Here is a 24,735-nt window from a genome sequence, read left to right on the forward strand (position 1 = left end):
CTGTTGACGTAAGGAAGCCACCAAGGGACCTCAGACTGCTAACTGACATTTTAGTGCCCTGTCCTGGAGCAGCTGGCTCCCATACATTTCAGTGTTCTCTCCTTTTGCTGTGTTTTCTCTTTGTCGTCCCTGCTCCCAATGGGAAGTGTTTTCAAAAGGCTAGGCAGCTGTTTACATCCCAGTTTTAATGAAGGCGTTGTGGTTCTTCCCTCCCTCTGAGGACATCTTATAAATTACTCTCTTGCTGTGAGCAGAGAACTCTTGCTTCCCAGGCTTTGTGTACCTCAGTGGAGCCTGGGGCAAATAGACCAGGAGGTGGGGTCTGATTGATTCAACAGGACTTGGGAGCTGGGCACAGTAGCTCACACTTGTATTCCTAGCCCTCTGAGAGGCCAAGTCAAAAGGATCCCTGGTTGGAGACCAGCCTAAGCAAGAGTGAGACCCACATCTCTACTGGAAAAAAAAAAATACAAAAGTTAGTGGCATGTTGTGGCAGAAGCCTCTAGTTCCAGCTACCTGGGAGACCGAGGCAGGAGGATTGCTTAAACCCAGGAGTTTGAAGTTGCTGTGAGCTAGGCTGACGCCACTGCACACTCTGCCTAGGCAGCAGTGAGACTTTATGTCTCAAAAGAAAAAGTAAAACAAAACAGGACTTGGGAAGGAGAAGGAAGGGTTTTATTAGCTGTTGTCAAGTGGTTTCCAATTGAAATAGATTTATGTGGTGATTGGCTTGTGGAAAGCCTTTGCCTGTCCCTAGGTGGTATCCTTGGACTTACATAACCTGGATATGGCAGAGAAGAATGCTGGTAAGGAATTCCAAAGCCTGGGTTCTGCCCTCGGCTCTGTTGCTCACAGGCTCTGCACCTCCACACTGCTGAACCCTCCTTTCCATGTCTGTTAAGATGAAACAATCCCTTGCTTGGTCATATTAAAGGGCCAGTTTGTGGATTGAGAAGGAGAATATAAAAGAAAAGTGCCCAGTGTTACACAAATGCTAGCATAGTTACCATGAGGGGGAGAGAGTTGTTTCCATGGGAAGAAATGGGTCCTGGCCAAGTATCTCTGCAGAGTGATGGGAGTATGAACTCAGCTCTGAGCAGAGTAGATAATTCAAGGCACTGAGATAATTCAAGCAGATGATTGATTTCAAGGGGCTAAGAAAGCCCCATAGGGCAATCTGTCCTTGTCAGCACACTTGTAGCTAACTTAAAATCCCACTACTGTACTTTTATTGGATATGATGGTGGTCCTGGTAAAAATGCAAACCTATAATAAAGTTCCTGAAAGCACTGGGCTCTGGCCAGGGGCTTTACCTTTGGATCACACTTTCTAGCTGATAATATGGAGGCCCTCCTTTTCTGATGTACAGAGCAAGTATCTTAGCAATAGTGTCTATATTATAAATTTGTTGTAAGAATTAAATAAGGTAGTACAGGTACAAAGTGCACAGCCTGGTATAGGTGTTGAGTACAACCGGATATTGTAAGCAGGGTTTTTTTTTTTTTTTTGTAGAGACAGAGTCTCACTTTATGGCCCTTGGTAGAGTGCCGTGGCCTCACACAGCTCACAGCAACCTCCAACTCCTGGGCTTAAGCGATTCTCTTGCCTCAGCCTCCCGAGTAGCTGGGACTACAGGCGCCCACCACAACGCCTGGCTATTTTTTGGTTGCAGTTTGGCCGGGGCCAGGTTTGAACCCGCCACCCTCGGTATATGGGGCCGGCGCCTTACCGACTGAGGCACAGGCGCCGCCCTGTAAGCAGGGTTTAACTTCTGTGGCTGAGTGGGGAAGGAGCCTGCAGGAGGGTCTGGATGCAGGCCTGTAGGGAGCAGCCCTCGGGAGACAGTCTGAATGGAGGAGGCCCTGCAGTATGAGAAAGGACGCAGCGCTGGGAGATGGATGGTGGGGAATTCAAATGTCCCCATCTCTATGGTGTTGTCCTGGAAACCTTCTAAAGGTGACAGATTATTGCAGTTTTACTATCTTCCTCTCATCTTAGCAGGTGGGACCCACCATTGGAGGTGAGGAGGAGGAGGAGGAGGAAGATAATCAGGTTCCGTCTCCGGGCCGGCGGTACTCTCCGGGAGTCTGTGACGTGCTCTGCAGCAGCTCAGTGCAGAGCCCATGCAGGAGGCAGGCTGGGCGGGTGAGCTGTGCCCAGCTGGTTAAGGGTTATGGTAGGCATTGGTGTTTTATGGCTATGGCAGTGGTGCAGGCTTGCTAGTGGAAAGCATTATCATTTGTCTTTTTATTACTTGCATTGCAGGCATTCTCTTTGCAGAGCTTGTTCCTTCACCCAAGATCTCCCCACCTTCTGTCCTTGTCTATCAGAAACACACAGACATTGTGTAGAAGCACAGAAACTACCAGTATCACATCACATACACGGTGCACATCTGTGCACATGTGTAACCTCGTGGTCCACTGGACAGGAAGGAGGATGTCCCCCACGGTCCTCTACACATAAAGGATTGGGTCAGGCACTGTTTGGGCAGGAAGAATGCTCTGCATCACTCAGCCTCTCCCTTGGTCTTCTTCCTCGTCCTTCCTTCTGAAGATTTATTTAAGATGCAGATGCAGAAATTAACAGTCAGCATTGCTATCCAAGGCATCAGTCCATACACATCTACAAAACAAGGCCGAGTGTGCTCACCAGCCACAGCAAGGCAGGTTTATAGTGGAGTCAAAGATGCGGAACCCACACAGTGTGTGTGTGTGTTGGGCGGGGGGTGTTAGAAAAGAGTCTTGGTCCTCAGCTGCATGACCTTGTCTCTGTCCCTTCCCCTTTGTGGGTTTTCACTTGCCCATTGAAGCAGTGAAGACCACATTCCAGCCATCTTTGTGTTCCTGTCCAGCCCCAGCATTCTGTGATTCTGTTGTCTGTCATCTTGCTTTCCCACATCCCTCCACTTTCTCTTTAGAATGCAGCATTGAGCAGTGGGTGGCGCCTGTGGCTCCGGAGTAGGGCTCCAGCCCCATATGCTGGAGGTGGGGGGTTCAAACCCAGCCCCAGCCAAAAAAACTGCAAAAAAAAAAAAAAAAAAGAATGCAGCATTGTGGATAAAGGCCCATATTGCAATGCCTTTCATCTGCACCTGCTAATGCAACATCTCCAGCTCCTGGCAAGGGTCTTTCAGCTATTTCAGGGGGTCCCCAGAGAGAGTCCATATGTGCTAACAAATAAATCTGGTCAGCTATTACCTGGCATCTGCCATTTCTCCCTCCTGGATGCCCTCCATATTGCTCAGAGCCACGGCTCTGCGGTGTTTGTTGGCTGGCGGATGTTGCTTCACCAGTTCCTCCAGCGCTCAGAGGTAAGCTACCTCCTGCCAGGTCCTGATATTTTCTCAGACCCCCTTGGCTGCCAAGGATGGAGCTCTGTGGTATCACTGCCACTTTCCCCCCATGCCCCATCAGACCCCAAGGCCGCTATAGGAACTCAGTTTCTACTTAACTAGTTATTGATTCTTCTGCGAGTGTGGTGAATGTACTAGGACCCAAAGGGTTATTCTGGTGTTAAGCTCTGGGACGAAGTGAGAAAGAATGCACCTGTTTTTCTTTTGCTGTCTGCTGGGACATGCACAGCTTTGCCTCCTGATGGCTTAGAGAATTTTCAGTGAGAGTTTTTTCTGTGTTGGTTTACTCTCTAGACATAAACCCAGGAGAAGTTGAGCTGAACAAAAATTGGAGCATGAGATACTGCTCTGAACTGAGAATTATTCTGTCTTCTAATAATAAAGGATTTGGTGAGGGAAGAACATAAAATTTGGAAAGTTGTTAAACACGTACAGAATTTACTTAGGGGATATAGGAATGTCTGCTTTGTATTTTAATCCACATCCTTTACCCCTTATATCTCCCAAGGGAGTTGTAATTATAAGGATCCATGCTAATGGAAAACAGGCATCATTTTACTCCAATACACAAGATTGGAGTTAGAGCACACAGTATAAGCCTGAGATAAAGGGAACTTTTTGCTTCCTCCTGTTCTAAACCTGAATCTTGAGATCTGCCTATCTACCTATGTCAGGAAAGTGAGGTGACAGATCTCAGTCTGAGCCCCTAGGCTAATACTTGGCATGTAGGGGATTGGATAATCAGTGCACATTGGTTGATTGAGTGAGGGACTAAATGTAGAAAAGAGAAAGAGAGAATGAATGAGAGCTAAGCTCCACGCAGTCTACATCTGTTGAGTTGTTAGACTGGTGAGAACCTCTGGTTCTTTTCTCTTGGACAGAATCCATCTAATTCTATTTTTTTCTTTATGATTGGCAAATTTTTCAATATATACACCCTTTTCATGTTCCTTTTTCCCTGATGGTATCAGTGAAAATGCATATTCTTGGCTTTACCTGGAAATGTTTATAAGTAAGCCCAGGATTAAGGGCCATGCTAATGATTTTAGTAAATGCATCACCTACACCCAGATCCTGACAGCTAAAACTTCTGTGTCTTTTAAGTTTAAGGATTAAATGTGTGAAAGCCATAGAATCTCATTTGAACATAAAACAGTAAATTTTAAGGTAAAGGTAGTTGGTTCTTTGGGTAGTGAGTTACCAATTCATGAGAGTATCCAATCAGAGGCTGAATGGCTACTTGGTAAAAATATTATATGGGAGATTCAAGCACCAGAAGGGAATTAATTCCTTTCTAAATCCAAAATCCTTTCCAAATGTAGGAGTCTGTGTTTCTTAGTTTTGGATATATACTATTTTTACTGTAAGTATAAAAGGAAGCATCATCCAACCCATGGATTAGACTTTCTCCATAAGCTTGATACAGGGATGGAAGGATGAAGAAACCCTTCATGGCAGCAAGCCATCTACAATTATCACTCATTCAGTGAAAAACGGGGTTAAGAGTAGACAATTGGATCCAGTTCACTATCCCAGTTCAAGTGCACTTTTTCATGTCAACTGTCCAGTGAAGACCTTTCTGTAGTAATGACCCCCTTCACTGATGACCTTACATCAGTAAGAGTGACTTTCTTCACACTAGACTGTAAGGTTCACAATGGCAGAGGCTGTTTTACACACAGGTGCATCCTAGGCACCTAGCATAGTGCCGGGCATGCCTTAGATAGATAAAGAATATGTATGGCTTCACTGAATACCAAACCTCTCCATGTAAGACACTGTGTGCTGATAATCATGAATTCAAGGACAGAAGACCATGGACCAATCCAGAGATAGGAAAAATTCTTCACACTGAATTTTAGTCCTTGACCTAGAAAATCAGCTTCATCTTACGACTATTTAAGGACCCAGTTAAAGAGAGGTGTAGGGATGTTCTTAAATAGCTGCTCAATCTGCTTAATTCAAGGGCCCTATTTCATTTGGTAGCAATGCAGATAATATATCTGTGCATTTGGGTTTGTTTGTGGCTAGCCTATCAAGAACTAACATTCCCATATGAAAATTTTAGCTGGAGAAGAACTAGTTACTGTGGGCTTGTTACCTAAGGAGCATAGAGGATTGTGCTGATGAAGCTAAGTTAGAGGGTTTAGTGTTCATTAAGAATCTCTTAGCAACAACTTCTTTCATAGCTCAGCATGATTGCCTTCAACCAGGCCAGCTCTCCTGCAAATGTGTCTTTGATGCCAAAGAGAGGGATTAAGAGAATATCGATGATTGCCTGGATGAAATACATGCAATTGTTGACATGTAAGTGGTGACAATCTGGAATATAATGCACTATTTCTAGAGGGTTTTGATCTTTTCCATACAGCTTGGCTATCTTTCCACGGGTTTCAAATCACATCTCTTCCCCAGTTTCTTTCCACGGCTCTTATATAGTTTTACCCTTTCTGAAAGTTTTTCATGCTGTTGTGTTTTGTTTTTTCATGGAAGACCTTTACTATTTCATTGATGAATCATCGTTCTAGCTCCATCAATTGCCACTCATACTATCTACAAACTTACCTCCTTCCATTCAACTTTCTTCCTTTTCCCCCATATCAGAGAAAGAGAAATTCTTTCTCCTGGCTAAGGGTAGTCTCTTTGCCTGTCTTTGGATCCCATCTTCCATTACCCCACTGTGAACTTCATTCTGCTAATCATCCACTCTTGGGTCTTTTCCACACCTGCCACCTCCATCATCTTTGTTCTTTCTCTTCACCATAAAAACATGACCAATTCCCATTTCCCACAAGTTATAGTCTGATTTCTTTCCTCCTCTTAATAGTCAATTTTCTTCAAAAGTAGACACTGGTTTTCAGCCTTTTATTATTGCCTGTTTTTCAGAACCTTTTTTAACTCCTCTACCAGTCTTGTGTCCTCTCCTCCCCTACACACTGAAATTGCTTCTGCTAACTGGTGATAGACTCTGTGTTTTCAAGCTCTGTGGGTACTTCCTGCCTCTTTCCTCTCAGCCTGTTGATGGCATTTGACATTGATCACATCTCTCAGTTTCTGTGGCAAGGCTATCTGCAGATTTTCCTCCTATCTATCTGCTCAACAGTCTCTCTCAGCCAGGGATTGTCACCTGAGACACAGAGCACATGACAAGGTTTGGGGGACTGTTTTCTCACTTCTCCCATGAAAGGTGCAGAACTACTGTCCTTCTAGGAGAGAAATTGAATCATTACATTTAGCAGATGCCTTAGGGCATTTGAGTTTCTCTCATAGACGGCACCATCACTGCTTTCCTCAAGGATTTCTCTTTTTCTTCCCTTCCTAACCCCGATTTCTATATTCTTTTAATTCTAAACATTCTCGCTGGATGACTTCTTCTAAGCCTATGGCAGGAACTACCAATTATAATCTGATGATTCTGTTTTTTTTTTTTTTTTTTTTTAATTTTTTTATTAAATCATAACTGTATACAATGATATGATTATGGGGCATCATACACTCCATAAACCGTTTGACACATTTTTATCACAGTGGTTAACATAGCCTTTCCGGCGTTATCTCAGTTACTGTGCCAAAACATTTACATTCTACATTTACCAAGTTTCGCAAATACCCCTGTAATATGCACCACAGGTGTGATCCCACCGATTCCCCTCCCTCTACCCACCCCTCCCCTTTCCCACTTCCCCCTATTGTTAAGTTGTAGCTGGGTTATAGCTTTCATGTGAGAGCCCCAAATTAGTTTCATAGTAGGGCTGTGTACATTGGGTATTTTTTTTTCCATTCTTGGGATACTTTACTAAGAAGAATATGTTCCAGCTCCATCCATGTAAACATGAAAGAGGTAAAGTCTCCATCTTTCTTTAAGGCTGCATAGTATTCCATGGTATACATATACCACAATTTATTAATCCATTCGTGGATCGATGGGCACTTGGGCTTTTTCCATGACTTAGCTATTATGAATTGGGCTGCAATAAACATTCTGGTACAAATATCTTTGTTATGTTGTGATTTTTGGTCTTCTGGGTATATGCCCAGCAGAGGAATTACAGGATTGAATGGCAGATCTATTTTTAGATCTCTGAGTGTTCTCCATATATCTTTCCAAAAGGAATGAATTAATTTGCATTCCCACCAGCAGTGCAGAAGTGTTCCCTTTTCTCCGCATCCACGCCAACATCTCTGGTCTTGAGATTTTGTGATATAGGCTAGTCTCATTGGAGTTAGATGATATCTCAAAGTAGTTTTGATTTGCATTTCTCTGATGATTAAAGATGATGAGCATTTTTTCATATGTCTGAAGGCCGTGCGCCTGTCTTCTTCAGAGAAGTTTCTCTTCAAATCCCTTGCCCAGCCTGCGATGGGATCCCTTGTTTTTTTCTTGCTGATGCGTTTGAGTTCTCTGTGGATTCTGGTTATTAAACCTTTGTCAGAGTTATACCCTGCAAATATCTTCTCCCATTCTGAGGGCTGTCTGCTTGCTCTGCTTACTGTGTTCTTAGCTGTGCAGAAGCTTTTTAGTTTGATCAAGTCCCAGTAGTGTATTTTTGAAGCTGCTTCAATTGCCCGGGGGGTTCTCCTCATGAAATGCTCACCCAGACCAATTTCTTCAAGGGTTTTCCCTGCATTCTCCTCTAGTATTTTTATAGTTTCATGTCTTAAGTTTAAATCTTTAATCCAATGAGAGTCTATCTTAGTTAATGGTGAAAGGTGTGGGTCCAATTTCAGTCTTCTGCAGGTTGCCAGCCAGTTCACCCAGCACCATTTGTTAAATAGGGAATCTTTTCCCCACTGGATGTTTTTAATTGGCTTGTCAAAAATCAAATAGCGGTAAGTAGCTGGATTCATCTCTTGGTTCTCTATTCTGTTCCAGATATCTACTTCTCTGTTTTTGTGCCAATACCATGCTGTTTTGATCACTATCGATTTGTAGTAAAGTCTGAGGTCTGGTAGTGTGATTCCTCCTGTTTTGTTTTTATTTCTGAGTAATGTCTTGGCTATTCGAGGTTTTTTCTGATTCCATATAAAACGAAGTAATGTTTTTTCAAGATCTTTAAAATATGACAGTGGAGCTTTAATAGGGAGTGCGTTGAAATTATATATTGCTTTGGGTAGTATGGACATTTTGATAATGTTGATTCTTCCTAGCCATGAGCATGGTATGTTTTTCCATTTGTTAACATTTTCAGCTATTTCTTTTCTTAGAGTTTCATAGTTCTCTTTATAGAGATCTTTCATGTCTTTTGTTAGGTAAATTCCCAAATATTTCATCTTCTTTGGCACTACTGTGAATGGGATAGAGTCCTTAACTGCTTTTTCAATTTGACTGTTGTTGGTGTATATAAAGGCTACCGATTTATGAATGTTGATTTTGTAACCTAAAACGCTGCTGTATTCCTTGATCACTTCTAGGAGTTTTGTAGTAGAGTCCCTAGTGTTTTCCAGATACACAATCATATCATCTGTGAAGAGTGAGAGTTTGATCTCTTCTGACCCTATATGGATACCCTTGATCGCCTTTTCTTCCCTAATTGCGGTGGCTAAAACTTCCATTACAATGTTGAAAAGCAATGGAGACAATGGGCAGCCTTGTCTGGTTCCTGATCTGAGTGGAAATGATTCCAATTTAACTCCATTCAATATGATATTGGCTGTGGGTTTGCTGTAGATAGCCTCTATCAGTTCAAGAAAAGTCCCTTCTAGACCAATTTTCTTGAGTGTTCTGATCATGAAGGGATGCTGGATATTATCAAAAGCTTTTTCTGCATCGATTGAGAGAATCATATGGTCTTTGTTTTTTAATTTGTTTATGTGCTGAATTACATTTATAGATTTACGTATATTGAACCAGCCTTGAGACCCTGGGATAAAACCAACTTGGTCATGATGTATAATTTGTTTGATGTGTTGCTGGATTCTGTTTGTTAGGATCTTGTTGAATATTTTTGCATCTATATTCATTAGTGATATTGGTCTATAATTTTCTTTTCTTGTTGGGTCTTTTCCTGGTTTGGGGATCAGGGTGATATTTGCTTCATAGAACGTGTTGGGTAGTCTTCCTTCTTTTTCTACATTTTGGAACAGGTTGAGTAATATAGGTACTAATTCCTCTTTAAAGGTTTGGTAGAATTCTGACGTGAAACCATCTGGTCCCGGGCTTTTCTTTTTAGGGAGGTTTTGTATAGTTGATGCTATTTCTGAACTTGATATGGGTCTGTTCAACATTTCCACTTGATTCTGGTTAAGTCTTGGAAGGTGGCGTGCTTCCAAGTATCGGTCAATTTCCTTCAGATTTTCATATTTCTGAGAATAAAGTTTCTTGTAATATTCATTAAGGATTTTTTGGATTTCTGATGAGTCTGTGGTTATTTCGTCTTTGTTGTTTCTGATTGATGATATTAGAGATTTTACTCTTTTTTTCCTGATTAGGTTGGCCAGAGGTTTATCTATTTTATTGACCTTTTCAAAAAACCAGCTTTTTGATTTATTGATCTGTTGTATTATTCTTTTGTTTTCAATTTCATTTAATTCTGCTCTAATTTTGGTTATTTCTTTTCTTCTTCTGGGTTTGGGGTTGGAATGTTCTTCCTTTTCCAGTTGCGTGAGATGTCCCATTAAGTTGTTAACTTCCTCTCTTTCCGTTCTCTTGAGGAAGGCTTGCAGTGCTATAAATTTCCCTCTTAGAACTGCCTTTGCAGTGTCCCAGAGGTTCTGATAGTTTGTGTCTTCATTGTCATTTTGTTCCAAAAAATTGGTGATTTCTTTCTTAATCTCATCTCTGACCCAGCTATCATTCAGCATAAGGTTATTTAACTTCCATGTTTTTGTATGGGTATGCAGATTCCTGTTGTTACTCAATTCAAGTTTTATTCCATGATGGTCTGAGAAGATGCATGGAATAATTTCTATTCCTTTAAATTTACTGAGGTTAGACTTGTGACCTAAAATGTGATCAATTTTGGAGTAAGTTCCGTGGGCTGATGAGAAGTATGTGTATTCAGTTTTGTTGGGATGAAATGTTCTGTAGATGTCTGCTAAATCTAAATATTGGATGGTTAGGTTTAAATCTAAGATTTCTTTGCTCAGCTTCTTTCTGGAGGATCGATCCAACACTGCCAAGGGAGTGTTGAAATCTCCAACGATTATGGAGCTGGAGGAAATCAAGTTACTCATGTCTGTTAGAGTTTCTCTTATAAATTGAGGTGCATTCTGGTTGGGTGCGTAGATATTAATAATTGAGATCTTGTCATATTGAGTATTACCCTTAACAAATATGAAGTGACCATTCTTGTCCTTCCTTACTTTTGATGGTTTAAAGCCTACTGTATCTGCAAATAAAATTGCAACACCTGCTTTTTTCTGATTACCATTTGCCTGAAATATGGATGACCATCCTTTCACCCTGAGTCTGTATTTGTCTTTTAAGTTGAGATGTGACTCTTGTATGCAACAAATATCTGGCTTGAGTTTTTGTATCCAGTCAGCTAACCTATGCCTCTTTAGAGGACAGTTTAAGCCATTCACATTGATGGAGAGTATTGATAAGTCTGGTGGAATTTTGGGTATCGAGTTTTTCAAAGGTCCAGTGGACATTTTTAATCCTTTCGCCAGTGTGGAAGTTGGAGTTTGATCCGAAGTTTCTGAGTGAGTTTACTTTTGTGGTATAGGATTGGGTTGGTCATTGTGGAGGATAGGTCTGAGAACATCCTGAAGAGCTGGTTTACTTATGGCAAATTTTTTCAACATATGAATGTCATTGAAGTATTTAATTTCTCCATCATAGATGAAACTCAGTTTAGCTGGATACAAGATCCTGGGTTGAAAGTTTTTTTGCTTTAGGAGATTAAAAGTTGATGACCAGCCTCTTCTTGCTTGAAAAGTTTCAGCAGAGAGATCTGCAGTTATTCTAATATTCTTACCTTTGTACGTTATAGTTTTCTTTCGCCGGGCTGCTTTGAGAATCTTCTCTTTCATGTTAACTTTAGTGAAGCTAATTATGATATGTCTGGGAGATGGCTTATTGGGGTTGAATCGTGCTGGGGTTCTGAAGCTGTCTGCTATCTGAATTTCAGATTCTCTAGGCATGTCTGGAAAATTTTCTTTCATAATTTCATGTAGAAGGGCCTCTGTGCCCTTGGCAGCCACTTCATCAGTCTCCGAAATTCCTATAACCCTTATGTTGTTTTTTTTCGAATTATCTGAGAGCTCTCGGAGTGAGTGATCCGTTTTTGCTCTCCATTTCTCTTCCTCTTTGAGAGATTGGGAGCGTTCGAAGACTTTATCTTCAGTGTCAGAAATCCTTTCTTCTGCTTGCTCCATTCTGTTACTGAGGGATTCTACTGTATTTTTCATATCTTTGAGGGCTGTAAGTTCTTGTTTCAGTGTGTCTAAGTCTTTGGTGGTTTTGTCTTTAAATTCGTTAAATTCTTGAGACAGTTTTTGAATTTCTCCTCGAATTCCTAATTCCATTTTATTAATCTTGTCTGCAAACCAAATTCTGAATTCGACTTCTGACATCTCAGCCAGTTGTTTATGAATGGGATCTTCAATCACATCTGCCGTATCTTTTCTTGGGGGGGTTGATCTATTCTGGTTATTCATGTTACCAGAGTTTTTCCGCTGATTCCGCCCCATGGTTTACTCCCTTTGGTTTTTCCCCTGGGGTTTTATCGAGGGCCCGTACAGTGTTGTGGCCTGAGAAACTGTTGCCTGTCTGGTGTGGTGGAGCAAAGTGGTTCTGTCTTGTTTTCAGCTGGTTTCTGTTCGATCCTATTGCAACTTCTACTCTGGCTTGAAGTCTCAGCTGTGTGGAAAAATCAGCAATTAAGTCACCCCGTCTGCCCACCTCTGGCCCCTTGGAAAAGGAGAATCAAACCTTCCTACAATCGCACACCCAGGGCACCGCCTGAAAAGTCCTCAGTCTATTAGCCCAGTTCAAAAGGTCCGAATCAACTGTCTCAATCGGCACTTGTCTCGGGTGGAAGGGTTCAAGAGGTCTCTGGGAACTGGATCACAGGGGCCTGGTGACTCCTCTGACACAGCTCACCCCAGTGCAGCGTGGAGTCAGGAGGAGCCACCCAGCAAACAGAGCAGTCTGGGAAGGTTGACGTCTCCTTCCCCACTTTGCCCCTCCGTCGGACCCAGTCACTGGTATCTCTGCAGATGGCTAACCCAGTTGCCTGCAGTGAACAGACACTCCAGGGGTTTGCACCTGCCTGAATCACAAGGAAGTCTGCCAGGCCCCCGCAGACTGCCGCTATCTAGCAGGAGGAGATGGGGCCTGACATCTTTGAGTGTTTGATGCAGGTGATGGGAAGGAGGTGTTCAGTCAGGCTTAGCCCCGTCCCTGATGCATGCTGCTAACAGAACAGAACAGAACAGACAACTTTGTGAGGTTCTGTCTCTGTTCCTGTCGTCGCCTACAGGAGACGGGCTGTTTTGAGTTCAAACGTCTTTGCTGCTGGAGAATTGCGTCTGAACACCTCTCTGGGTCGGCCCCGCCCTGGAGGCTTCCGGGTTTGTGAGCCGTGTCACCGGTGGCCTCCTCTGGTTGCCCAGGGAGACAGGGGGTGTGGCCTCAGAATATCCAGAAGTGAGCGTTCTGCCGTTAAAGAAAAAACGGCTGTTGATCTACCTCCAGGGAACTGCTGCTCTGGTGTGGGCACTCAGGCGACCCTTTTCTCCTCTGTCCCGCGCCCCAGAGTCAGCACTGAGCAGCCGCAGTTTGTGCTGGGTCCACACCCCTTAAGAGATCCCCCAAGAATCAGAACTCTTGGGGGATGGGCTCCCAGACCCCGATTGGGAGTGGGGCGGGGGGAAGCTAGAGTTTCATTCAGTTTTACGCAACACTACGGTCCGGGGAGGGCTCTTGCACTGCACCGCAGGGAAGTGCCGCCAAGGCTTGATTTCCCCTCAGCAGAGTGCCCTCTCCTCGCTCACGTGTCCCGGAGTCAGCGCTGACCTGACGCAGCTCAGGCACTGTGCACTCCCCTCGAGAAATCACCCAAGGATCCGAACTCCTGGGGGATAGGCCCTCAGACCCCGAGTGAGAGTAGGGGTTCTCAGCTCTCAGCGGGGAGGCCAGAGTCTTATTCAGTCTTGGGCCCCCTATGCCGGGGAGGGTTGGTGCACTGCACCGCAGGGAAGTGCCGCCAAGGCTTGAGTTCCCCTCAGCAGAGTGCCCTCTCCTCGCTCACGTATCCCAGAGTCGGCGCTGACCTGACGCAGCTCAGGCACTGTGCATTCCCCTCGAGAAATCACCCAAGGATTCGAACTCCTGGGGGATAGGCCCTCAGACCCCGAGTGAGAGTAGGGGTTCTCAGCTCTCAGCGGGGAGGCCAGAGTCTGATTCAGTCTTGGGCCCCGTATGCCTGGGGAGGGTTGCTGCACTGCACCGCAGGGAAGTGCCGCGAGGCGTGACTCCCCCTCAGCCCGGTGCCCTCTCCTCACTCGGCGCGCCTCAGAGTCAATGCTGACCAGTTGCAACTCGGGGACTGTCCACTCCCCTTGAGAAATCACCCAAGGATCCAAAGTCCTGGGGGACAGGCCTCCAGACCTCAGTGGGCGGGAGGGGAGCGCCGGGGATTCAGGGTTGCCGGCAAAGGATTCCCAAAGTTTTATTCAGCCCTATGTCCGGCAGGAGAACGCCACGGCACCCCAGTAGGGGAGGTAGGTCCAGTTTTTAGAAGGTCTCTCCCGTGGAGTGTAGTGGGAGGGCCTTTAATTTCTGCCCGCTTGTTCAATTTTGGGGCTCTAGAGCTGGTCTCATGGGGGAGGGGGACTCCCGTCCGCTTGGTGGTGGATTTTGTACCTTTTGTTTGCGTCCTTCTGATCACAACTTGCCTCAGCGGTGTTGATGTGCGTTCTTCAGCCTTCTCTCTTGGTGAGGCTCAAGTCCACCAGGATACTTACTAAATTCCTGTCCCTTAACTCTCCTTCTGGACGGGAGCCTTTGTTGAAAGCTGGCTTCAGTCCGCCATCTTGTCTCTAATCTGATGATTCTGAAAACAAACTACTCTAAATGAGACCTCCATGATGAATGTCACACCCTGGTGTCTGTTGAGTTCACAGCTCCCCTTATATGCTCAAAAGGAACTCAGCTTTTCCCTGCACTTCCTCGTTCTCCTAAATAGTATCATCTTTCGCTCAGATACCCAAGTCATATCTGGAAGTCATTTAAGATTCTTCCCTCTCATATGTCCTTCCCCAGTGAAATAATTCAGTAAAGTACTTAGTATTTGCTTTCTTGTTCTCTGGTGATTTAATCTCTTATTCTGAACTTAATTCAGGCCTGTTATACCTTGATTTCAATTAGAAGCTTCCCAAGAGTCTCCTTGTTTTAAGGTACACCATATCCCTTTCATCTTTTCCCCAATAACCACAGAATGATGAATCCAATATTCAAATATGATTACACCTTTCTCGACTTAAATGTTTTCACTCCCCTCAATAGCTTTAATCTCTCATAACGCATTTTGAATTGTTTTTGGTAGGCGGTGTCCTCCATGATTAGTCTCTGTTCATCTCTGGTTTCAAAGATTTCTTACACACCATGTATTCAAACCATTTCATGTGTTTACTCACTGCCTACTCTTTCCTGGTAATGCCTGTTCACTCTTTGCTAATTTAAGCTCCTGCATCCCATATCTAGTTAACTCTAAGTTTGTACCTCATTTAGTTAAATGCCGTCAAGGTGCACAGCACACTCTAGCTGCTGATTTACTTACTGTTCTTCCCCAGTCAGAATGTCAACTCATCAGGAAAAGAGGCAATGCTTACTTGATTTCTTCCTCCACAGCTGATATTCAAGTACAAAGAAGGTACTAAGTAAATGCTTATTTAATGAGTAATAGGGGTGAAGTATAATTTTCAAAAGCAGATGGTAGATTAATTATTTTCACTAATAGTGAAGGGAGGAGTCCTAGATTTAGAATTAGAAGACTTGGGATTCCATCCCAGCCTCCAGCTAACTAGTGGCCTATCACTGGGTAGCTCATTTAACTTGTTTTACCTCTCAGTCAATTTGAGCTGCTATAACACAATACCATACCTGAGACTGGGTAATTTATAAAAAAGCAGAAATACATTTTTCACACAGTTACGGAATCTGAAAAGTCTAAGATCAAGGCTCCAGCAGCTTCAGTTATCTGATGAAGGCCTGATTTCTGCATCTAAGATGTCACCTTGAACACTGCAGCCTCTGGAGGGATAAGCACTGTGTCCTCTTAGGGCAGAAGGTAGAAGGGCAAAAAAGGGACCAAACTCCCTCTGCCAAGCCCTTTTATTTTTAAATAGTTTTGAAGCTCCAAATCAAATGCATTTTTTAAATAAAATGAAACATATATAAAACATTAGTTTCAATGTTAGACACTATAATAATATAATTGATCCTTTACCTTAGGCCATCTGTCAAGAACATATTCCTTTACTCCTCCAAGCCCTTTTATAATGGCATTTATCTATTTATGAGAGCTCTGTTTCCTAGCACTGTTGCATTGGGATTAAGTTTCTAGTACATGCATTTTGGGAGACACATTCAGATCATAGCCTTTCACACTTGGTCCCCACCAAATTCATGTCCTTTTTACATGCAAAATATATTTCTTCCATCCCAATAGCCTCCCAAATTCTTTTTTTTTTATTGTTGGGGATTCATTGAGGGTACAATAAGCTAGGTTACACTGATTGCAATTTTTAGGTAAAGTCCTTCTTGCAATCGTGTCTTGCCCCCATAAGCCTCCCAAATTCTTAACTTGTTCCAGCATCAACTTTTACAATCTAAAGTCCAAAGTCTCATCTGACATTGGTGAGACTGAAGGCACAATTCATCCCGAGGCAAATTTCCCTCCAGCTGTGAGCCTATGAAAACAAGTTATGTGCTTCCAAGAATAAAGAGGTAACAGGTCCTAAGTAAGTCCAAAACCCAATATGGTAAACAATATTAAATGTTAAGCTAGAGAATAATACTGACTTCATATCCCACCTTCTGAACATACTAGAGTGGGGATTGGGTCCCTAAAACCTTGCTCAGCTCTGTTCTCAGGGATTTGCTGGGAACAGCCCACACTTCAGCCTTTACACAGTGAAATTGCATGACTGTAGATCTCCCAGGCTGGTGCAAAGTGGTGGCTCTATAGTTCTGGGGACTCAGGGATGTCCCTGCTCCTTAGCTCTGCCAAACCTCGACTGAGCTGGAGGCTCTCCATGGGGACTCTCTGTGGTGGCTCCAGCTCCATAGTTCTACTGGGCATTGCCCTAGTGGAGACTCTCTGTGGTGGCTCCAGCTTCGTAGTTATACTGGGCATTGCCCTAGTGGGTACTCTCTGTGGTAGCTTTGGTCTTGGAGCAGGTCTCTACCTGGGCCTTAAGGATCTTCAATGTCCTTTGAAATCTAGGGGGAGGAAGACATGACTCCACAGCTATTGCACTCTGCTTGCCTGCAGACTTAGCACCATGTGATGCCACTGAGGCTCACCACTTGTGCTTTCTAGAGCATTGGCCGGAGCTGCATTTGAGTCCTCTCAAGCCACAGCTGGGAATGCAAGAACCATACCCAAGTGGCCATGGTCAGTGAGCGCCAAAGTCCCACAGGTGCCCTGAACCCCTCCCCTCAAATTTTTCTGTCCACAGGCCCTGGCATTCTAGACCTGTGAATGGCATGGTAGCCCTCAAGATCTCCAAAATGACTTTGGCGGTCGTTCTCCCATTGCCTTAATCAGTAACTGGCTTTCTTCTAGCTATATTAATCTCATCAAATAGTTGCTTAGCCCCACACTTTTTTTTTTTCTCCTTAGTATGAGACTTCTCAAATCTATTCTGCTTCTCTTTTGATTGTAAATTTCATTTTTAGATTGTTTCTATCTTCTCATATTTTACTATAAGTAGCTAAGAGAAGTCACATGATACCCCAAATGCATCACTGCTTAGAGATTTCTCCAGCCAAATATCCTAGTTAATTGCTCCTGAGTTCTGTCTTGCACAAAGTTCCAGGACAGGCATATAATTCAGCCAAGTTCTTTGCCACTTTATAATAAGGATGTCCCTTTCCTCCTGTTTCCAATGCATTGTTTCTCATTTCCCTTTGAGATCTTATCAAAATGGTCTTTGTTGTAAAGGCCACTTAAGGAAGTCATCTCTAAGAAGATTCAGACTTTCCCTACATCTCCTTTCTTCTTCTGAGCCCTCATCTGAATCAATCACCCTTAATTCTCCATTCATGGCAATAGAGGCCTTTTATAGCTTTCACTTCAAAACTGTTGCAGCCTCTCCCCATTGTGCAGTTTCAAAACTGCTCCCACATTTTTAGGTATTTGCTATATTAATAGCAACACCCCATTGCTATGGTACCAATTTCTGTCTGAGTTTGTTTGTGTTGCTACAACAAAACATCTGAGACTGGATAATTTAGTAAGAACAGAAATTTATTTTCTGATACCACTAGGGCAGTGTTTTTCAACCTTTTATATTTCACGGCCCACTTGAACCTATAGTTAAACTTCCAAGGCACACTTAAATTATGTTGATAAAAAAATAGTAAAAAAAAGAATATACTTATTGTGCTTTGAACTTATTTTGATAATGATTTAATTAATGATCTTTAAAAAATTTTCATAGCACATCTAAGATCCTCTCATGGCACATTGGCTAAAAATCCTTGCTCTAGAGACTGCAAATTTCAAGGTAAAGTTCTGGCAAGTTTAGTTATCCAATGAGGTTTCAGTATCAGCTTCCAAGATGTTGCTTTAAATGCTGTGTTCTCTCATGGCAGAAGGCCAAAGGGCAAAAAGGGGCCAACCTCCTTTTATAATGGCATTATTTTATTCGTGAAGGCAGAGCCCTCATTCCCTAAACACTTCCCCAAAGACTCTACCTCACTGTACTGTAGAAACACTGGGATTAAGTATCCAACACATAAAATTTGGGGAACATATCTAGACCTTAGCAGCTTCACTTTCCTCATTTATAAAATGTGACTGGTATAAAGTACCTTATGAGTCTTAAAGGGTAGGTTAAGGAAGAACACATGAAATCACATGAAAATCAAGAATGTAACGGGCTGTATAGGTGTGGAAGGGATTATTATCATTTTTCTTTATTTTGAAGGTTATCTAAATTTTCTGAATAGGAAAAAAGAGTTATGAACAAAGATATCACCTCTTTGTTTGTATTTTCTAAATCTTGGTGTACTGTTCTAAACTATCTCTGTGATGTTAATGCTCTAGAATTAAATGAATAATCAAGTTAAGTATATTTTTGAATAATAGTGCATAATGTTATGCTGTTATTCTTCAGCAACCATGACAGAGAAAGAGGTGGCATTAATTCACATAATGAATGAGGTGCCATGAGGGATATGAAGAAGAAATGGATGTAAGTTATATCTTCAGGGAGGTTTTTGTTTAGGAAGCAACTAATACATGTCACTTTCTACTTTGCATTGTGGATATTTATACATTTATCATAGAAGAAGTATAGATAAGATAAAGGATAGAGGAGGGATATGGGGAGGATTTCTGGGAGATAGGCATGATGTGGATACAGGTTGGGCAATGGGGGAAAAAAAAAACAAATCTCAGAAACTGCATCAACTCTACTTGTAGAATTTCAGGAGTGGATTTGATTTGCCCAAGTGAAAATAGAGAAGGACATGAAAAACAAATAGAATAAATAGAAATGGTACACAGAATCTCAGCCTTAGATTTGGATAAAATAGATTTAATAGAGGATGTGACCTCATAATTCTGAGTTGTTGGAACTTTCCTTATTAAAGGAATGAAAGATTAGGTAATACCTAAGAGATGATCTCAACATTTGCTCTCCAACTTTTGCTGGTGACCCTTATGGACACTTTTAATTTGACCTGACATTGAATTTCAAAGCCATTGTTGTAGAACTATGGGGTAAGTTTAATAATACTTATCTTACCTCTCAGGGGTGTTATAGAGTATAAATGAATACTTCTTAGGCAAGGCATTAATTGGGTTTTTCAGGTAAAGGTGCTCAGTAAGTAAAAATGCTAATGCTGTTATGAGTTTCCACTCTTCTCTGTCATCCTGGGAAGCAGAAATGATGTTTATACAACCATGCAAAACCATATTCTTTAGCACTCTAACCTTATGGGAGTATAAAAATATGTACAGCAATAACAATTAAGCTGTGTATGGAGCATTGAGAGGGAGGGCCTGCCCATTGGATGGTTCCCTGGGGTAGGCAACTTATAAACCCTATTTTTAATTTTTATCAACAGAATTATCCCCTAAAAGAACATCCTTAAATTGTAGAAAAGTGTTTGTTCTTGCAGATTGACAATATCATGGACCAGAGTGCATTACTAATTTTGCTTGTTTCTTAGTGGATCATAGTAAAACAAAGGAGTTTTCTTTTCTATTTGACACTTGCGCGGCCTTGCTAAAGCCTACCTACCTGGTTATTTTCAGATGGACACTCTTTATCATGTAGGGAGATAGGAAACTCATTCTCATCAAAGAAGACTATTAAGAGAGAGTTCTCTGTAGGCTATTGCATTTCTGCTTGTCTTTTTAGTAAGAGACATTGATATCTTTATTTAGGACTATTTGTAAATGATATTTGTGTATCAAATAGCCCTGGAAGATAAAGATTGTATTCCCTTCTGGGGTTTAGGGAAGATTTCTTTCCTGACCAAGATAACAAAGATAACATCTCACTCTAGGGCAAAGATTGGGCAGGTTTGTTAGTATACCTGTGATAAATTGGAGATTTCCTAACCTGGTTCCTCAGCTATATCACAAACACATTGTGTTTGCTATATCCACCTGGCACCATCTCTATATTTGCCTGTAAGACTTGTGAGGCAAGGAAAACTGAGATAAACATGTAACTCAGGCTTACTGCTATGCTGTAAGAATAAAGTCCTTTGTCTCTGACCCAGGAGGCTCATGTCTTCTGTTGGCATCTTTGAAATTATAAGAGATTAAGTTATTAGCTTACAAGATCTCAAACCCTTCCTTGTCCCTGACACAGGCATTCCACCTATTTCCTATCCAAATAAAGAATTAAAAATGCTCTACTCTATTTTCTTTACTTTTTATCTACCAACCATGGAAGCTATACACTGCCTTAAGTCAGTGCCTTGTTATGCACACTGGGAGAGGTAATGCAGTAGCTTCCTGACTGCTTTATTGCCAACAGTCTCTCCTCACCCTTCATTTATATCCTACACAGTTGCCAAACTCAGGTCCCTAAAGCACAGCCTTGATCATGTCCGTCCTTCACTCTAAAGTATCTAATGGCTCCCCACCGCCAGAATGAATTATAACCTACAGATGAAATAAATGCTTTCTTTAGCTCAGTGTCTCTCTCTAGTTCTCAACTTTTACTATTTCTCTTTTTACACTTCATTTTCCAGCCAAGTCAAACCACCCACATTCCCAAAACACAGCCTGCCATTTCCTGCTTCATCTTTTTGCTCATGTTGTTTCTTTTGCCAGGAATACTCATTTCACTCTTTATGTCTGCTCCTGCAATTCTATCATTTTTTTCACCCATATTTCTTCAAGATGCCTTCTCATTTTCTATTCTGACTAAAAACTGTAGTTTTCTCATGGCATGTTTCTCATTAGATTTTGGGCCACAATCGCCAATACTTGCCTTACCCTCAATCGATGGCAAAGATCACATTGTGGTCTTCTTTTCATTACTTTGTCTTGCTTATTAGTCTCTCTTTCTCTCTTTTTTTTGTTGAGACAGAGCCTCAAGCTGTTGCCCTGGATGGAGTGCTGTGGCATCACAGCTCACAGCAACCTCCAACTCTTGGGCTAAAGAGATTCTCCTGCCTCCACCTCCCAAGTAGCTGGGACTACAGGCACCTGCCAAAACACCTGGCTATTTTTTGGTTGCAGCTGTCATTGTTTGGTGGGCCTGGGCTGGATTTGAACCTACCAGTTTAGGTGTATGTGGCTGACACCTTAGCCGTTTGAGCCACAGGCACTGAGCCACTTATTAGTCTCTTTAAAACAGATAATCAATAAATGTTGGCTGAGTTGTGTCTTGGTTGGATAGATGATGCTACTGGAGGTCATAGAGGCAAGGAGGTTTGCTCAAGGCTGTACAGCAGAGTGAGAAAACAAGTGGACTAAAACCTCAGTTTTCTTGTTTTAAGCTAAGGGCAGGCAGACTGTTTCACTTTTTGGGAAGCCTGATTTTGGCATTATGTATCTTAAGTAGTTGGCAACTACATATTTCAGGGGGACCATGTCTGTTACAAAGGCCAGGCTCTAGAATCTAATCAAGCATTTTGTTATGTAAGTGAAGCTACTGAGCAGTCACTCTAATGTTATTTAGATTCTAATTTATAAATTAACCCATAAATCATGTAAATTAAGCATGCAGCAATGTCACTGGGGGAATGGCTTTAGAAAGGTCCCTAGTCCCTAAAACTTTGTTCCAGACATGTCACAGCTCCTGTGGTCCTTCTGGCTCTGGTCTTGATTGCCACAGGAAGGAACCAGGCCTGACACGGATTAGAAGTACAAGCTTGCAGGAGGCAGGCTAACCTTGATTGCAGGTAGCTCTGAGCAACCTCCACAGTAGCCTTTTATTGAGACAGTACAGGACAGGTGAGGGGAGTATTAAACAATGACAATGTGCCTAAGGATAGCCATGGGCTCAGGTTCTTTTCTTTGCAAGGAGCACCTGCGGACAAATTGCCTGAGGGTCTATCCCCCAGCTGCAAATCATCTTGCTCAGAGGTCGTCTGGCTCTTGGTGTCCTCTACATTTCCCCCCTCTAGTGTATTAAAGACATTTCTGGATAGGCAAGGGAGAAAATCTGTCATTGGTTATTTCAGCTGTTCTCCTCTCTGAGGAGCTTTCCTTCCTGCTAAGTAAAAGAAACAAAATGGCATATAAGCATAACACAGAATTACACCAACAGAACTAATCCCAGTATAACTAGGATTTTAGCCAAACTAGGCATAGAGGAAAACATGTGCCCTTTGTGCTAATCACCACCCAACTATGTGCTATGGGCTGACCCCTAGGGCTCATGACACTTCCATGGGAAGTATTAACTACCACCTGAGGTTACGTTAGGTGGGGAAAGGGCTGTACTAAACTCAGAACCTTTCCAAAGAGCAGTATAACTTTAAGAGCAGGTGCCCAACTGAAACAGATATAAACCCAACAAATGAAATTCTCTTACCTTAGCCAATACCAGTATTTATCACTACCTCCAAGCCTGTTGTTCGAGGTCTTTGTTGTCTTCCCTTCAAAGGTTTAGAAGATGCATACTGAACCTTTGGGTGGAGCAAGATGGCAGCCGAGTAACAGCTTCCTTGCATCTGGGCACTGTGAGTCTGGGGAGATAGGACTCCAGGCATCTCTGGCTGGTGGGATCTGCCTATCATCACCCCTGAGAGGATACAGGGAGTCAGCGAGAGACTTCTGGACCCCAAGAGGAGGACTAAAACAGTGGAAAACTGGCAAGTGGTCGCATGTGTTCAATCCGTCTAAACCCGCCGCAACTGTAAGTTCAGTAGCAGCGAGAATGCAAACCAGAAAGGCCTTACCTGTGAACTGTTTTGGTGTCTTTGGACTTGGCACTCAGCTGAACTGCCTTGGGGAGAGACTGAGAGGGAGTGCAGAGAACTTTGGCTGTTGTCTGGGGCCCAAGTCTGAGCCGCTGAGCCAGACAGAGCTAATAGTGTTTGGCTCTGGGTCACAGGCAGCCATTGTGAGCGATTTGCCCTGGCAAGCTCCGCCCTCAGGGTCGCAGAGCTAGACTTGGGTGGGAGCCGGGAACCCAGCGACCAAGTAGCCTAAGGGTGGGGTCTGAGATGCCTAGCAGCCCTAACCCTCGGGGGCAGAGGGAGACCAGTTTTGGCACACAGGGTAAGTGGATAGCCACTTCAGCAGTGATTCCAGCGACAAGCACTTCCCTGGGAAAGCTTCTGCTCAGCCAGTGAACAAGTTCAAAGTGCCTTTTAAGTGGGCTGAAGAGAGATTTAGGGTGTCTACCTGCTGGGGTTTGAGAAACTAGCAGCCTCCAGTCGTATCAGAACTGTGATTAACATCTCATACCCCAGAAGACCACGTGTTGCCCAGACAATACTCAATAACATATACATACTGCTTTGTTTTTGGTTGTGTTTTTTTCTTTTTTTTTTTTTGGTTTGGTTGTTTTTTTTGTTTATTTTGATATTGTTGATGTTGTTTTGTTTTTTAAGTTCAACCTTTTCCATACAGATCCTTTTTCTTTCTCAATTTTTCTAGTTTAATTATAATTTCCCATTGCTGCCTATTTCAATAATTAGAACTTCATTTTTGTTAGTGTTCCTACCACTATTATTTGGTTTTCCAGCCAATTTTATCCCATAAAGTTTTCTGTTTGCTTTGATTTATAGCATTTTTATCTTTCCTCTCTACTTGGTGGAGGTGGGGTACTGTGTCTGATCAGGTTAGCAAAGAGCTACTGACCTCAAGGGAACCACTCAACTGGGCACCCCCAGAAGGTGTTTTTTTTTTTTAAGGTTGTATCAAAGTACTCTACTGTACACCTATATTGCTCTGTCTCCCTCTTTCTGTGCCTCTCTTCTTTTTGTCAATATTCCTTTTACCCACCCCCTCTCCTTTCTCTATTTTTCTTTTTTTTCTTAACACTCCGTCCTCCTTTCTTTTATCCCTTTTTTGCTCTTCATCCTTCTCACTCTTCTGGTCCTGTAACCCTTAGTCCACAGGCACGAGAACTTAAAGAGCAAGAGGAAGTGAAAGGAAAATTAGGGCAAGGCAACAGATGAAAGAAATCACTCATGAGGAAGAATCAGCAGAAAACTCCAGGCAACATGAAGAACCAGCCCAGAACAACCCCGCCAAGGGAACATGAGGTAGCTACTGCAGAGGATTCCACCTATACAGAAATGTTAGGAATGACAGAAAGGGAATTTAGAATACACATGTTGAAAACAATGAAAGAAATGATGGAAACAATGAAGGAAACTGCAATTAAAGTGGAAAATAACCAAAAGGAAATTCAAAAACAGAATCAAATAAGAAATGAACGATATGAAGAATATAAAAGGATATAGCAGAGCTGAAAGAACTGAAACAGTCAATTAGGGAACTTAAAGATGCAATGGAAAGTATCAGCAACAGGTTAGACCATGCAGAAGAAAGAATTTCAGAGGTAGAAGACAAAGTTTTTGAGATAACTCAGATAGTAAAAGAGGCAGAAAAGAAGAGAGAGAAAGCAGAACATTCACTGTCAGAATTATGGGACTTTATGAAGCGTTCCAACATACAAGTTATAGGAATTCCACAAGGGGAAGAAGAATGCCCCAGAGGAATGGAAGCCATACTAGACAATATTATAAAAGAAAATATCCCAAATATAACCAAAGATTCTGA

The sequence above is a fragment of the Nycticebus coucang genome, chromosome 17, assembly GCF_027406575.1.
Source record: "Nycticebus coucang isolate mNycCou1 chromosome 17, mNycCou1.pri, whole genome shotgun sequence".
NCBI classification, from domain to species: Eukaryota; Metazoa; Chordata; class Mammalia; order Primates; family Lorisidae; genus Nycticebus; species Nycticebus coucang.